This window comes from Puma concolor, chromosome A1 (genome assembly GCF_028749965.1).
Source record: "Puma concolor isolate L17-30 chromosome A1, mPumCon1.1.hap2, whole genome shotgun sequence".
NCBI lineage: Eukaryota > Metazoa > Chordata > Mammalia > Carnivora > Felidae > Puma > Puma concolor.
Genome location: NC_141667.1, coordinates 25,741,655 through 25,758,592, shown reverse-complemented (window position 1 = coordinate 25,758,592; position 16,938 = coordinate 25,741,655).

Below are 16,938 nucleotides of genomic sequence, written 5' to 3'. Positions count from 1 at the left end.
AAGTACCTGTAGGCTCTATCACTCTGATCCAAGCTACCTTTATCTTTTGTCTACACCAGGGGCTGGCAATGGAGTTTTATTGGGACACAGCCGTGATCATTCATTTATGGATTGTCTATGGCTGCTTGCACTACAAGGGTGAGCTGAGTCATTGCCACAGAAACCATATGGCCCACAAAGCAGAAAATATTTACTTTCTTGTCCTTTATAGAGAAAGTTTGCCAATCCAACCCTTGATCTACACTATTGCAGGAACTTCCTAAAAATGCACTTTGCATCAGGCCTCGTATTCTGTTTTCAGGCTCATGACCCATACTACAGTTGGTCATCTTTTAAAAACCTCATATCACCATGCTTGGAATTCTTCACTGCATGAGCATCATGCTTGGGATGAAATGCAGTGTCCCTAGCCTAGCTTGCTTGGCCCCAAGTGATTGACCCCTCTCTACCTGTCATTTGCACCTTGTACTACTCTGCCTCTTGCTTGCCAAACCCAGCAGTGCTATCTGCCTTTCAGATCCATGTATCAAGCTCTTTCATTCCACAGAACCTGGAAAATTTTGTCTCCTCTGCCTTAGAGGCTCTTTTCCTTCCTCAATTTGCCCCTCATCCCATTCTTATTTATTCTTCAGGACTCTGCTTAGACCTCACTTCCTCTAGGAAGTCTTCTCTTTCTCCCAGGTCAGGTGCCCTGTTTCATGGCACTATGTACTTTTCTTTTAAAACATTTGTCTCAATTGCTCTTCATTCTTTGTGAGATTATTTTTTTAATGTTTGCTTTTTTATACAGACTGCAGGTATTATGATAGAAAATCTTTGTATGTCTGGTTCAGAAATGTAATATTTAGTTCTTGACATAGTGTCTGGCACAAGATAAGTACTCAGAAAATATTTGTTGAATAAATGGATGAATAGCAAACACATAATACAGTGCTCATGATACTGAGAGGTAATATACACATACCATTTAGTTAATTGCCTCATACTGGCAAAATTGTATTATTATGCTCTCACTTTGAATTGCTTCTGGACTTCTTTATTTAACAAAAAGAAGTACCTAAAAAGCATTTTATTCTTGTAGCATGCAGCATGAATTGTTTTTCAATTGATTTCTTCTATCTGGCTGGCTATCACAAGCATATTTGATTTTTCATAAGTGTGAGACTTCTAAAAACCAATGTATCTGGGGTGCCTGGGTGGCTCAGTCAGTTAAGCATCGGACTCAAGTCATAATCCAGCACAGTTGTGAGATTGAGCCCCATGTCAGGCTCTGAGCTGACAGTGCAGACTCTGCTTGGGATTCTCTCTCCTTTTCTCTGTGCTCCTCCCCTGCTCGCATACTCTCTTCTCTCAAATTAAATAAATAAACTCTAAAACCAAAACAAACAAACAAAAAAACAAAACAAAACACCAATGTATCCAATCCTGGAAGCCAAAAGTCACACTAACTTGTGTTTCCTAGGCTAGATAGCCCCTGCTTGCCCTCCAGATCCACTTTCCACCATTCATTCTGCTCTGTGCCTTGGAACCTGACCTCTTGTTGTGCTCCTCCCAGTTTCTTGCCTCCTGGTTAGGGCACCACCAACAAGACATTGGAGGCAGGATAGCAAGAAGGCATTGATTTCTCTGGCTCCTCATTTGGGCTGTGGGTGACAGTCACTCTGCTTCTCTACCTAACTTCCTAGCTCCTATCAGGGGACTGCTCTAATCCATCACTCTTACCAGGCCCTCTCTCTGTAGGAACTCCTTCCTCTCGCTTATTCTGGCCTACAGTAATTACAGCTCACTGCAGTTGCTAGCCTTGGCATGCTTTATTATCCTTTTTTTGTTTTCTGTAACTTGTCCACATCTTTGTCAATTAAAATCTCCCCAATTATTCCTGTGTGAGTGCGCTGTTTTCTGATAGGACCCTGACTCACACAACTCCATTGCCTAAATAAATATAATGAAATCACATCAAGACATTTTCATGTGCTTTTCTGGATCTCTCAGCTACCTCTCAGACAGTCTGCACACTTGGCTGATATGAGCTTAGGTGCCATTATCCTCATTTCTCAGGTAGATAACAGGAGTCTGGAAGCAATCAAAGTAAGAGATAGATCTACAATTCCAGAGCTTGGTGGTGGCAGAGTCAAAGCTACACATCAACTCTGAACCTTACACATCAAATTCAGAGCTGTATCTTGGCTACTTCCCTCCCAGAGGACCACCTGCCAGGATCTGTACAGCTAGGATCCCAGATAAATCACTCTTAGTGACAAACCTCTCTGCAGTGAGTCTAATCCAGGTGAACTCTGAAGCTGGTGGGTGTGCAGTTGGCTCTGTGCCCCAATTTGGAGCAGGTCTGGGAAGCATTCCCAGATGGCTCTTGGATGCCATTACTTTTTCTGGCTGCATTCCTGGGGGAGGTGGGGAAACACACATAGGTCTCCTAGCTGCAAACCCAAGCAAAGAGCACACTGTCATATCTTTAGCAAATGATAGCACACAAACACAGAAAGCCAAAGGACTAAAGAGAGACATATCTACCAGGCTAAACTAATTTGCTCTTTAGAGCTAAGGGACAGCCAGTGTAGAAGATTCTCTATCTTCTTCTTCATGAAAGCCAGTGCCCAAGTCTTTGAGCACATCACAGATAGCCCTTCATTCCATCCTCTCAATTTCCTCCTCTGGAATATGGAGGTTCCTTCTCTGGAAAATTGTTTAAAAGGGGAGCAATTACCCATTAAGGTGAGCAAAAATCTCCATGGGCTTTCATTTTAAAACCTCAAATACAAAACTATTACTGATTTTTCTCTTTTGGGGGAGAAGAGGCAGGTCCCATAGAGAGACAGTATGAGTCATAGTTAAAAGTATAGACTCTGGAGCCAGACTACCTGGGTTTGAATCTCAATTCTGCCACTAACTAGTGATGTGATCTTGGGAAAGTAATTTAACCTAACCTCTCTGTGCTTCTGTTTCTTTACCTGTAAAGTAGGAATAATGATAGTATCTACTTCATAGTGTTGACATGAAGATTAAATGAGTGATTATAAGGAAAGCACTTTGAACATAGCCTGGTAAGACTATCTATACAAGGTAGTTGAATAAAGTTGTTTCAGTAATTATCCATACATCTCTAGATAGACACATCTGGAGTACTGACCAGTCCATGATTTTTTATTTTTTATTTTATTTTATTTTATTTTATTTTTTTGCTTGTGGCCCAAATAACTTCTAGGATGAAATAACACATTCTAAAGAAGCTTTGTTAAGCACTGCCAATCATTAGATCAAAGGAATTTGGCTTGTGTCTTAACTGTCATCAGGAAGAGAATATACCCGGGATGCTAATAATTGGAAAAGCACGTTCTGCTATGTGACTCAGCCTGGCAAGCTCATCAGTTATGCCCCAAGAATAAAGGGGAGCACCAGGTGGCCTTACCTGCAGGACTGAGCCAGAGTGATGAAATGCCTTTTAAGCAGGCCATCCATCACTGATAACTGAAGAGCTGGTATGAGTCCCTATCCATCATTCACAAAAGTCTTTTCATTTAGGCCTCTGTCTCACAAGGCAACACATTTTTGTGCTTCTTAGTGGCTGAATTAGTGTGTGCTCTTCCCTCTCCTGTCTTCGTAGAGTTCCTATTGGAAATCAGTGACCAAGCCAGTTTTCCATAAGTAAGCTCTGGTTTTCTCTACTGGCTCTCGATTAAAGCACAAGTCCTCCAGGTCTGAGGAGGAGCTCAGCAGAGGCTCTCTACAGCAGGATCTCCTCCTCTTACGGAAGTCCTTATTGACTGATGTGTTTAATGAAAACATTTCAGTTCCCCTGAGAAGTCAAGAGTTCATAAAAGTGACTGTCCTTTCATAACTCACTAATAGTGGACAATTTTTATTAAGTACTTACTGTATGCTGGGCACTATGCCAAACACTTTATATAACATTCTCATTTATTCTCACAATCATCCTATAGGATAGCACAAAAGTTTGTTATCTGAGTCCCTAGAGCAGCACTGGCCTATAGAAATGTAATCTGAGGGGCGCCTGGGTGGCTCAGTCCGTTGAGCGTCCGACTTCGGCTTGGTCGTGATCTCGTGGTTCGTGAGTTTGAGCCCCATGTCGGGTTCTGTGCTGACAGCTCAGAGCCTGGAGCCTGCTTTGGATTCTGTGTCTCCCCCTCTCCCTTCCCCTCCCACGCTCATGCTCTGCCTCTCTCTGTCTCTCAACAATAAACATTAAAAAAAAAAAAAAAAAAGAAATGTAATTTGAGCCACGAATGTGGCCACATATGTCATTTTGAGTTTTCTAATAGACACGTTATAAAAAGTAAAAAAGAAACAAGGGAAGCTAGTTTTTTTGAGAGAGAGAGAGACAGAGAGAGTGCGAGCAGGGGAGAGGGGCAGAGGGAGAAGAGGGAATCTCAAGCAGCCTCCAAACCCATCGCAGATCCATGACCATGAGGATCATGATCTGAGCCAAAATCAAGAGGCAGACGCTTAACCAACTGAGCCACCCAGATGCCCCAAAGGAAGCTAATTTTAAAAATATGTTTTGTTCAACCCAATGTATTTTTGAATCAGCTTTTCAACATGTAATCCATATATAACCCAATGTATTTTAAAATTGGCATTTCAACATGTAATCCATATAAAAGTTATTAAGGAAATATTTGACATTTTTTTTGTATTCAGTCTTCAAAATCCAAATTCCAATTAATAAATGTAGAAGGAATGAGGGGAATAGAAACTCATCATGTGTCAAACTCCCCAGTAATAATTGTTGTATGCAAGATCTATGAATGCTGTAATTAAAGAATGACAATTTGAGGAAAAATAGGATATTTGTACACTCATATCCCTCAAGATTTATTACTTTCAAAGAAAGAAACAGTAACTTTATAGTGGAGAAACCCTGCAAGCATCATCTCAACAAAGTGAGCAGAATTAACATCATCACTAATAGGACATATTAGCATTATGTACCCCCAGATAGGATGCACAGAGGATACACACTTCTGAGATTTTACCAAAAATCTATAACCTCAACCTAATTGTGAGAAAGCATCAGAAGCATCCCGAATTGAAAAACAGTATATAAACTAACCGGTCAGTACTTTTCCAAAATGTCAAGGGAATAAAAGATAAGGAAAGACCAAGGAATCCTTGGTTAGGGGGACTTGATTAGGGGCACTAGGGAGATAAAATAACTAAATGCAATGGGGGGTCCTGGACAGGATCCTGAAATAGAAAAAGAACATCAATGGAAAAACTGGTGCAATCTGAATTGAATTAAGGTCTATACGTTAGTTAAAAATCATATGCCAATGTTCATGTCCTGGTTTTGATGATTTACCCTAGTTATGTAAGTTGTTAACATTTGGGAGAATCTGGGTAAAGAATATAGAGTAACTCTACTCTTTCTGTAATTTTTCTGTAAGTCTGAAACTATTTCAAAATAAAAAATAAGAGAACACAGTGCATTGCAAATGAAAATGCAAATTGATTACAAATACCTTTGCAATTATTTCAAAAGATTCAAGATTCGGTTAACTAAAATTTAAATTAAAAAATTAAAAAAATAAAAAGATTCAAGAGTCTGTGAAGCTGATATAAGTGTTGAAATAATGCTTAAAAATGCATGAAAAAACATTGACAAACAAGGTAAAGCAGTTAACATTTGTAGAAGAAAAATCAACAAGGATGGTCACAGGATGTGGGTTTCAAAAAACAATGACTTAAATGTCAAGGAATTATGAAAGATCCTTTGAAAAGTGAATGGAGCTTTCTAATATGTTTGCCAAAAACTACCTGCTGTAAAATTATACATTAAATGAAAGCCATTCAGGGCACCTGGGTAGTTCAGTTGGTTAAGGGTCTGACTGGCTCAAGTCATGATCTTACAGTTCATGAGTTCAAGCCCTGCATTGGGTTCTGTGCTGACAGTGTGGTGCCTGCTTCAGATTCTCTTTCTTCCCCTCTCTGCCCCTCCCCTGCTCATTCTCTCCCTCTCTCTCATAAATAAATAAATAAATAAATAAATAAGTAAGTAAATAAATAAATAAATGCTGTTGTATCATGCCATATATCATTTTAGTTTAAAAATTATGCCAAGTTAGCTATAAGAAATGTATCTGTGTTCATGCTTAGAATGAAATGAAAATGTAAATTACAATTGCAATTACAATCTATGTTCTGTTGAATAATATAAAATTTTATTTTCATAATTTGTAGTTCCATTTTTTTATATTTAAAAAGCCTCACTTAAAAATTTTAATTCATCTTAAATGTCTTGACTTTGATCTATTCCAGCTTCAGTTATTCTTGGATTATGTTCACTTCTTATCATTTAATATGAGATCCAGGACTCAAACCCAAGTAATCTGCCCCTCCAGTCCATGCTGGAGTCTCATGCAGTGAGCATACACACTCTCTTTGTTTCCATTACTTGATAAAACTTCCTCCGAGTCATCCAACAGTTTCATGCCCTTTGTGAGGACAAGGCACCCTGGAACGTTTTCTTCTCTATCACTTTAGGAACTTACTGAGAATGGGCAACTTCCATACATCAATGGAAGACAAAGAAGAGAGTGGATATGAACGATCTCATGAACTTCATCAGCTATGTCTGTGTGGCATCTATGAAATATCCACATTTTATCTCCAACACCCATCAAACATGTTGAAGATGACATCTATTTTTAAATAAAACCACTGAATCTTAGCGCAGAAACTAAATCTTTAGCCAGTGAAATCGTTCACAGTGCCTGCAGTGTTCAAAATGATGAGCCATGATATTTTTAAGTGAGATTGGAAAAGGTTTGAAAGATTGAAGAAAGGAGATATACATCATCAGAAAGGAGCTTCCTTAATTTGAAACTACCAGTAGCAAATGATTTGGACAGAAGACTAATAAATTACAGTGAAGGATAAGAGGATGCAAGTACAGAATAGGTGGAAGAAACTTGGAGAAGCCAGGTGAGAAAACATTCTCCAATGGTTCCCAAATATCTGGAGCAAGCATTGCTTTAGAGGGAAGTGCACACGTACACACATTCACACTCACACAAACACTCCCACATGACTGCAACTTAGATGATAACAGTGAGGTCATCATTAAAATACAATATTGTAAGTCATCAGTTTGTCTCTGGCCCTGATCACACCTGAGGTTGGGAGAGAAGGTTGTTTTAGAGAAAAGCTCTCAGTCTTTGGGAATGACTGTTTTCTCTAGGCATACAAGCTGCCACATGGGTTGATTAAGATTCATCTTTATCTCGAAATGATCCTCAAAACAATTGAAAATTGGCTAGTCTTTTAGTAACCTATTGCGCTAACAGTTGAAGAGATTTCATACTGGGGCCAAGCCAACGTCAGAAACCTGGGCAGTAGGGAGCAACTTCCTGATCAGGATATTGCAAAGGCAAAAGCTTTGTGGACCGATCTTCTTTTTCCTGAAAGTTGCAAAAAGAGCTGGTTACTTCCTGTTGGTGCTAGGTGGACTAAGATCCCTGTAGGGCCTCTCTCATCCCAACCACAGTGCTCCTGCCCAATTACCAAGGTAGAAAAGGGATGGGTGGAGAGGGAGTGGCGGTAAGGGTGATGACAAACCCCTTCTTGGTCTCGGTCACATGATACTTGTAGCTTTTGTTAATTCTTCACAGACCTTCTGGAGATTCCCTTTTTCTGGGCATCCTGCCTGTGATCCCTTGAACTGCACAGTGTGGATACCTCCACGCACTGCTTGCTACAATCCCCTTATCAATGGCTCTCTTGACATTTCTTCTCTACATTGACTTCCCAGTCTCACTGATTCTGGGGACTTGGTCACTGTGGTCTCTAGTTACCAGAGAAAAGTCCCCCATCCCTCTGTGCATGATTAGCCACTTCATTCTGCCAAAGGGAAGAAAGACCTGGCCTGTTGTCACCATGCATATCCATCCCCCTTCACCTACAGCTTCCCAGGGATCAGTCAGAATTGGGTGGAGGCTGGGGAGGTTAATGCCAATGCAAGCTTCGTTTTTCTAGTGGCTCAACCCATCCCAGAGCTCTCAACTTACTGGAAGGTGGGATATCCTGACTTTAGTCATCCCTGGGCCAAAGGTTCACAAGTTCTTAGGCATCTTCTATTGTATATATATGGCCAAGATGCTTTACTACCCAACTGGGCAACAGTGTCAGGTGAGCACAGCAAGCCAGAGCCGTGGGTCCTCTGTTCTTGCCTGAATGTAGCAGTTGCTAGTACCTGGAGAGGCACCAGAATAGAATTGAGGGGCAGCTGCATTGCATTCATGAGGATCAGTTTTTTTTTTTTTAAGAATTTTTTTTAATGTTTATTTTTGAGAGAAAAAGAGAGCGAGCACAAGCAGGGGAAGGGGCAGAGAGAAAGGAAGACACAGAATCTGAAGCAGGCTCCAGGCTCCAAGCTGTCAGTGCAGAACCCGATGCGGGGCTCCAACTCATGAACCACGAGACCATGACCTGAGCTGAAGTCGGATGCTTAACCAACTGAACCACCCAGGTGTCCCTGTGAGGATCAGTTCTAATGCGAAGAGAAGAGAGCAAACAGGCCCAGAGAAAGTTATGCATTTAGAGTTTTCTTAGGGTGTGTAAACTCTGGGAGTCAGAATGACAGTATGGACAGGAGGAGAACAGAGCTCAAAGGCAAGAGAGTCTAGATTGCCACTGAGCAGAGAGGAGGTGAGGGCAGCCTCTGAGAGAGAGGGGAGGTGAGGACAGGCTCTGAGCAGCGAGGTGGGGGAGGTAGGGAAGAGAGCACTGTAGGTGAGGGGCTAGAAGGTCAGAGTAAGACAAGACAGGGGCTAGGTCAGGTGGTTTGGTAACCAAAGCCACAAAACAGAGTTAGTTTGTTTCTTTCTTTCTTTCTTTCTTTCTTTCTTTCTTTCTTTCTTTCTTTTTTCCAGATCCTCTGATGAATTCTGCTAGGTGTGGGCAACTCCTCTGAGGTACTCTAAATACAAAGAACTCCACAGATCTTCCAAACCCAAAACAAGGTGCTCATTATTGACAGCCTCAGCCAAGATGCCACCTTCTCATGGCACCCAATTGTCAGGGTATCAGTAGTCTCGATCACAAAGTGCTGAGCCCTGACACGAGTTCTCACTGCTGGAAATGAAGAGACATCTTACACTCCTCATGGGGATTGGAAGGCCCTGTGTATTTTTCCTGGGAGATGCACAAAGCTAAACCCAGCAGCTCTGGCCGTGCCATGTCCACAAAGAGCACAGAACACCATGCCACAGGAATCTTGCCCACAACGACTCCCACCAAGACCAGGGTGTATAGCACCACTCAGTCGCAACTTGCTCTTGGTTCTCTCAAAAAATAACCTTGGGATTTCCTTGCTCCTGAGCTTTGAAAGAGCGTCTAGAGAAAGAGAAATGTTGGAGGTCGCCGGGGCTAACAGCCCCCAGTGCAACTATAGATGTGCAAAGAACTCCAGCTGGAGCGGGAGTCGCGGAGGGGAGGGCCGGTGACCCAGGCCTGCGCTGAGGCCACGTCTCGCTCTGCCCATGCCAGAAGGCTTTCATGAAGCCCTCAGTGTGTGGTTTGTTTGTGTGGCTACGTGCTTTACAACATTCACTGACACTGATTTTCATGAGATATTCCCACAGTGGATCATGTATGCACTAAAGGCCTTGGCTGAGGCTTACGCTTTTCTACTAATTAAAAATTAAGGCTCCCTAAAGGAAAACTGCTGACCCAGAAATTAAGACAAGCACAGTGGGAAATTTAAAAAAAAAATGCACAATTTCTTCCTCCGCCTGTCCATTTCCTGTAACTGTCCCTCAAAGTGATTTCTGTGCCCATTGTTTCCACATGAGAGCCCTGTTGGGGATTAAAAACACACACAAAAAAGGAGGAAATGAGTAATCTATGTGGAAATGCTCAAATCAATAATTGTATCCCGGTAGTAATTGCTAAGAATTGTTGCAGTCTGAAGATACAAGTGGTAATGCCTCAATAACTAGAATGATGTCTTAAAGGAGTTTTCCATGCTCTATGAGGGTGTGGAGGGAGAACCCTCTTGAAGCAGGAGAAAGGTTGTCAAAGCACTCTGTAACTTGGAACGTGGCCTGTGTTTCAGCTTCTCATCCAGCTAATTTCCTACTTACACAGAGTGAGGCCGGCTTGATGACACAGGCATATTCTATCAGATTGGCTTGGCAGTTAGTGGTCTAGGACTGGGTAGCCACGCGGAGAAGCCTTGGGGTGCTTGGGTGGCTCATCGGTTAAATATCAACCCTTGATTTTGGCTCAGGTCATGATCTCACAATTTGTGAGATCAAGCTCCATATCTGGCTCTGTGCTGACAAGCGGAGCCTGCTTGGGATTCTCTCTCCCTCTTTCTCTGCCCTTCCCCACTCCTCCCCAACCTCACACACACACACACACACACACACACACACACTCTCAAAATAAATAAATAAACTTTAAAAAGAGAGAGAAGTCTTATGTGAGGAAGGGAATTAGTTCTCCCCATTGTTTGGAGCTCCTTTCCTGAATTTGACATTCTTCGCTGAGCTAGGTGAGCAGAAGTAGACACATGTGGGCACCCAGGACAGGCTGTCCCATAAGACAGAGGGTAGGGTCTAAGTCACAGGCTCTGTCACAAACACACACAGCCAGCCAACTGTAGGTCAAGTGACTTCCTGGAGAGGCCTCGCTTTCTCATCTCATATTTGCAATAGGACCCTTGGGACTTCCTAAACAAAGCCAGATTTCTGAATGAGTGAAATCTTAATGAATGTCCTTCATTTTCCACGTGACTGGCAGTACTTGGGCAGTGATTAGACAAGTCATAAACACTCTCATTCAGTTAAATAGGACAGTTCTCTTTCCTGCCCCTGTGTGCCAGGAATGAGACCTCTTGGGTTGGCAAAAAGCAGGTCTCCCAATAGAGTGTTAACAGCCAAAGATCGTGATTTTTGTCCATACCAGTGGGTGAGCCAAGTAGCTAGGTCAGCTCTTCTATGCCCTGGCAACATTTCAGGGTCTTCAATCTGCACATCAGCATAACCTTGCTCATCTGCAAGGTGCTTTGTATATGCCAGGCACTGAACTAGGAATGAGGGTGCATAAACAGGAAGGCCCTAAGTCCTGATTATGCAACAAGGTAGGTAGTAGCTCAATCTGGACAAATGGGACTCTTCATGCCAAAGGGTGGCCCAGTTGGTTGCCAGGGTAGCCACAGACCAAGTATAGAAGCGGCCATGCTACCTGATGGGCCCTGAGGGTGACTTCTCCATCCACAGAGTCTTTGCTAACTGCTGGAGGACACTGTAGAACGACTGAGAGATGAGGAACCTGGGTGTGTCCTCAACTCCTCACTGAATGTGTGGTCATGAGCAAAACCCCTCACACTCCCTCAGTCAGAGGTTCTTCATCTATAAACAGAGGGTGAAAAATATCTTAGGCCCCATACTAGGAAAGAGTATGGGAAACAGTATTTACAACTGTAAAGCACTGTATAGCTATAGTTTTACACAGATATAGATTCATCACTTGAATAGATCCTGTCATTTAATACATGTCTGGTCCCTGGACAAGCACTTTTCATAACATTTTCCACACAGATAAATACCAAGGGCAGACAGGTTAGGGAGCCCCATTACAAGGGTTTTGAATATCCTTCTTGCCCCTCTCTTAATCTAAATGGGGCCCATGTTTGCTTCCTCAGATAGCAATGTGAGTACAGATACTCACAGTACATTTTCGCCTGACATAGCAGAGATTTGACCTTACAGAGTGAGTTAGTGCAGCTTCTTAGATTTTTTTTTCATCATTTACAAATATCACCATTACCCCCTGCCCAGGCGGCACAAAGACATAAAATTACATGCTTTCAGATCTTCTGGTGTTTTGTTCTGTTTTGCTGCTTGTATTTAGGTACAACTTAAGACTGTCACATTGTGTGATCTGTTTCCCACCTTTAGTGGGGGCTGGTGGTGGTGAGCACAGCTCAAAAGAAAAGTATTTGCATTGTTGAATAACCCGATCTGACAATGGTGGTCTAATATGCGGTCTCACACACATGTATAACTTTAGATACCATAAATGAGTTATTTTACACATCCAAATGAATGTTTTCCTTCCAGAAATATCTGAAGGGAAAAAGTTTAATGTTGTTTTAAAAATGTTCTGAAGAGGACTTATCCAAGAAGACTATTTTTAAGTTTGTCAGTTTGAAAGTACTAATTTGAGGGTGTCTACTAAAATCAGTCACCTTATTTTATTTGTCAACATTATGTACATCTGTATCTTTTGTTAATATTCAAAATATTTAACAACTGGTACAGTTAGTGCACCCACCAATTGGAACAGACCCAGCCTGAATGCAGTGCCAGGACATGCCGGCTGACTATCGGGCAGTAAAATAGATAAAATGATTCACATGCCTTGAGTAGTCTGGGATATTTAAACCCCAGTACTACGGATGGAGGACAGATTCTATCTTCGAGAACTCTTGATCTTAGAATATATGGTAAACTCAGATGAACTGGGGCAGGAACAAGACCACTCAAGGAACAAATTGTTCCCAGTGAGAGTTCTTGCTTTCTATCCAGTGAAAAAGCAGTCCAAGGGCTTAGGATCTTCTCAGATATTAAAGATTTATTTAAAAAGCTTATTACCCCACTCATAATGATATTTTGCTATTATAGCTGATGGCTCTGCTTTTCATAACGTTGATGCAAAGATGACTGCTCCCTCATGGCTAGGTCAACCTAACATATGTAGTCACTAAGCAATTTACCCCAAACCCAGGAGTTCTCTTCTATTTCTCTAGGTAATTACACTGGTATAAGCTTCATTTAGTCAATCTAGCTGCATTTTGTGCTGTTCTGAATCACCATTCCTCACAATTAACCAGTCAGCTCCACACATGCTATTTTGAAAGACAAGTCTATCAAACTATTCCTGACATTGAGCCAAGGCTCTCCTTTGCCATATCTTTCACCCTCTTTTGCTCGGCCCAAATAATAGACTCACCTGCTGGTGTTTCATATCTCAGACATTTCTAGGTTTTAGGAATCTATTTCCCATCTAGTACTTGACCTCATTTCAAGTTCATCCTTCAGCTGGTTTATCTGGAAGTAAGAAGTTTAGGGACTATTTCAACACAGGATGATGACCAAAATTAAAACAATAATATTATAGCCTTGGATCTAACAACATATCAAAATGCTCTTTACCCTTATTGCTCTTTCTTTGTTGTAACGTCAACATTAAATAAAAGAAGTTTTATCCACAATCCTCAGACAATCTCTTTTGTATGTACTCATGTCACTCTTAATTTTGTATCTCTGTTATTTAACAGCATTTATTACATCAGATTGTAGTTATTTGTTCATCTTCCAGAATATGGGTTCCTCAAGGGTAGGGAATGTGCCTTATTGATCTTTTGCCCCCTACCACCTAACACAGGGCCTGGCATGTCATATGAATTATAAACATGGGGTGTATACGTATGTGTATGGAAGAGAGAAACTCAGGTCACTTTGGTACTTATTTTTGTAAGTACTTTGACTTGTACCAAGTCATTCATTGATGGTGAACCAAGTGGCCTGGCTGAAATTTTCATAAAGGAGGTAGTTCATGCTATGAGATAAGATTAGGTACCCAGAGTTTCTAATCCTACAAGGAGACTAACAGCAAAACTCCCAGAATCAAGTCCCTCAGTAATGACTCCTTAACACTATCAGGGGCATGTAACCACTATAAAGATAAGGACTCAAGTATTTACTGCATTCCAGAAGAAGCCCCAGCCTTTATTATTCTAAGAGCCACATGGAGACTATAAAATACCCAGATTTATACTACAGACAAAATATAAGTTAACTTGTTGGACCATTTTAAAATCCAATCCACATGTCCCTGACGAATTCACTAACTGAGGAATTCACTAACTGTTCATGATTAAAGAAGAAGCTTCTAGGCACCAAGCCATTCCATCTTCTATGGGGTCACCTTTACTCCCATCTTGTGTCCGATGACAATTAGTCACTCAGCTTAGTCTTATCTTAATCAGCATCTCCATAAAGCTGGATTAAACAATTCTTGACATTATCCAACAATGCTTTCTCCTAAATTATTTTATGACTTTTGTACCCAAAGTCTGCTTTTTTATTTATGATGATTCCTGAGAGTTCAGATTTTTGTAAAAAGTTAAAAGTTTGCACTTAACCCCAAGGCCTAAAGCCTTTAACTTTAAGATTCTTTCTGTCTTCTCTGTCTCTCTGGATTTTTACCCCACTGAATGTCATCTGAGTAGAAGTAAGAAGCATGCCTTGACTGGGGTTGAATGGCTGTGTAGAATGCTTCTCTGGTTAGATGTGTCACACTGTTGGGTAGAGTGTCACATCTTCACCTAGTCATGGTCAGATCAAAACCCATCACCAGGCAGCTATACTTTTCGGCAAAGAGAATACTTCTCTGCTATTAGCTATTGCTGCCTTTCTGTTCTTCCTTTTAACCATCAAATTCCATTGCATATTCCAAATAACATGTTTCAACCTAATGATAGCTGTTGCATTAAAGGGAATTCCATAGAATTAAAAGGGGAAAAGTAGATTTAAAACTAAGGGTAATATATATACCTGGGAGTATAACTCTCGGAAGCTGCCTGAAACAATTTTTAACCTTACTCAATTCCATGAATAATTTAAAAACACAAAGAGCAGAGTGCTTGACACATAAAAGGCACTGGATAAATATTTATCCAATGATTGCATGAATACTTCTGCATTTAAAAAAAATCTCCATATTTACCAATTAATTTGGATTAGGGTAAGTATCACACATTTTAAGGGCATAGACCCATGTGGCCAGTTCAGAAATGTTTTCTTCAGTACTAATAACTACCACTTCCTTGAAAAAGCAGAATCCCACATGAATGGCTTAAAAGGCCTACAAAGTTCTCTTAATTTCCTTGTATAATCTCCATACCTAGGCTGATCAATAAAAGTTTCTGCAATGAAATGGAATATATCTGCATTGTCCACTACAGAAGCCACAAGCCACATGTGGCTCCTTAGCACTTGAAATGTGGCTGGTTGGAATGCCTAGGTGGCTCAGTCAGTTAAGCATCCAACTTCTGATTTTGGCTTAGGTCATGATCTTGCAGTCATGAAACCAAGCCCCTGTGAGGTCCTGAGCCCCACATGAGCTGAGCCTGCTTGGGATTCTCTCTCTCGCTCTTTCTGCCCCTCTCCCACTTGCTCTCTCTCTCTCAAAATAAATAAACTTAAAAAAGAAAAGAAATGTGGTCAGTGCAACTAAAAAATTGAATTTTAAATTTTATCTAATTGTAATTAAAATGTAAGTAGCCACGTGGCCACGACCCTGTAAAAAGATCAGAAAAACAAAATTTGAAACATAGGAGAACACATTTAAAGGCATTCCTATAAGTCTTCACCATTTTTACTCTCCCACTGGGGGGACGGTTTATTCATTTATCTGAACTTCCATTACTGTGATCATTTTTTAATTTTGTAGTTTTAAGGATGGTTAATGCTGTTCCATCAACCAATTCTTTGCTCTGTGGTTCTTAAACTTGGCTGTGCATCAGCATCACCCCCAGAGATGCGATTCAGCAAGTCTGGGAAGGGGACTGGGCATCTGTGTTTTTTAAGCTCCACAGATGATTCTGATCTGCAGCCAGGCTTGGGAACGACTCCTTTACACCAGAGATCCCAAACCAGCAGCCCTGGGGCCAAATACACCCTCAAAACATATGTTCATCCCACACAGTGTTTTAAAATGTTTTGAATTAGTTGCCAACTTCTACAAATTGTATTTTTTTATCAAAAAAAAAAAAAAAGTGGAGTTGAGTAAAGGCTGCCCCCTTTGGATATAGAGCATAACTTTGGTTCAATACTACTTCCATCTTGTACTGGCCCAGCTCCCAGCAGACATTTGGTATGAGACCCCTTTCTCATTCCATAATCTAAGTAATACTTGCCAAAACAGGCAGAAATTCCTTTATATCAATGCACCATTCCTAGGAGGAAGTACCAACTATTTTATCCATGGGGCTGCCTATAATCATCCTGGCAGGCTCAAGAATATTATCCCACCATCTTGTAAAACCCCAAGTAAGTATGATAGAATTCTCAAAAGAGAATGCCCCCCCCCCAACCCAGGACCATGAGAGTAATACTGTTCAGAGACAAATCATTAAATTGAAGGAAAAAATGGTCTTACTTTTTATTTTTTATACCCTGAATACTCTCACCTAGAGCTCCCTAAGGTGAGCCAAGACATCTTTGTTATAAATTCCTATCTCTATATATAAAAAAAAAATTTTTTTATGGCTCTCCCATCCTTCATCCAGTTTCCTTTTCAATATGTTTGTGTTCAGCCATGGTTTCTCAGCATTAAAAAACAGCCAATCACACTTGTTTGTCTTTCTCTTTCTTAAGAATCCCCATAATAATAGCTAATAAATGAAAATACATAAGCCCAAACAATGAGATACAAGGTAAAAGGGCCATTAGTTGAGGAAAACTAGATAGAGGAGTGTTAATTAATTTAGAAGAGCAGAGGAGGCTTAGCTTTGGAGTATTTGTGGAAACAGTAGATCTTTTCTGCAAAAACTACATGCATGTCAAACATTTTGCAATCAATTTTGGGGGTTTCACAGGTCCCTGAATCCCATCCACTGATTCCTAGTAGAAAAAGCTATCCACCTGAAATAAGACACACTACTTGATAAATACTTATACTGGATACAAAGCACCAAAATGTCAGCCATAGCTCTGCCATCATTTTGAATCAAATACTATGATTAGGCTTTATTATTAACAAAAAGGAATACCATTAGGCTTTAAGTAAAATGCAAGGAATAAATAGTCTCCATCCCAGGATCATGTAAAACCGTCATCTAGAACGTATAGCTAAATGCACAGTGGATTTCTCGGTATACAATAAATATGTGAC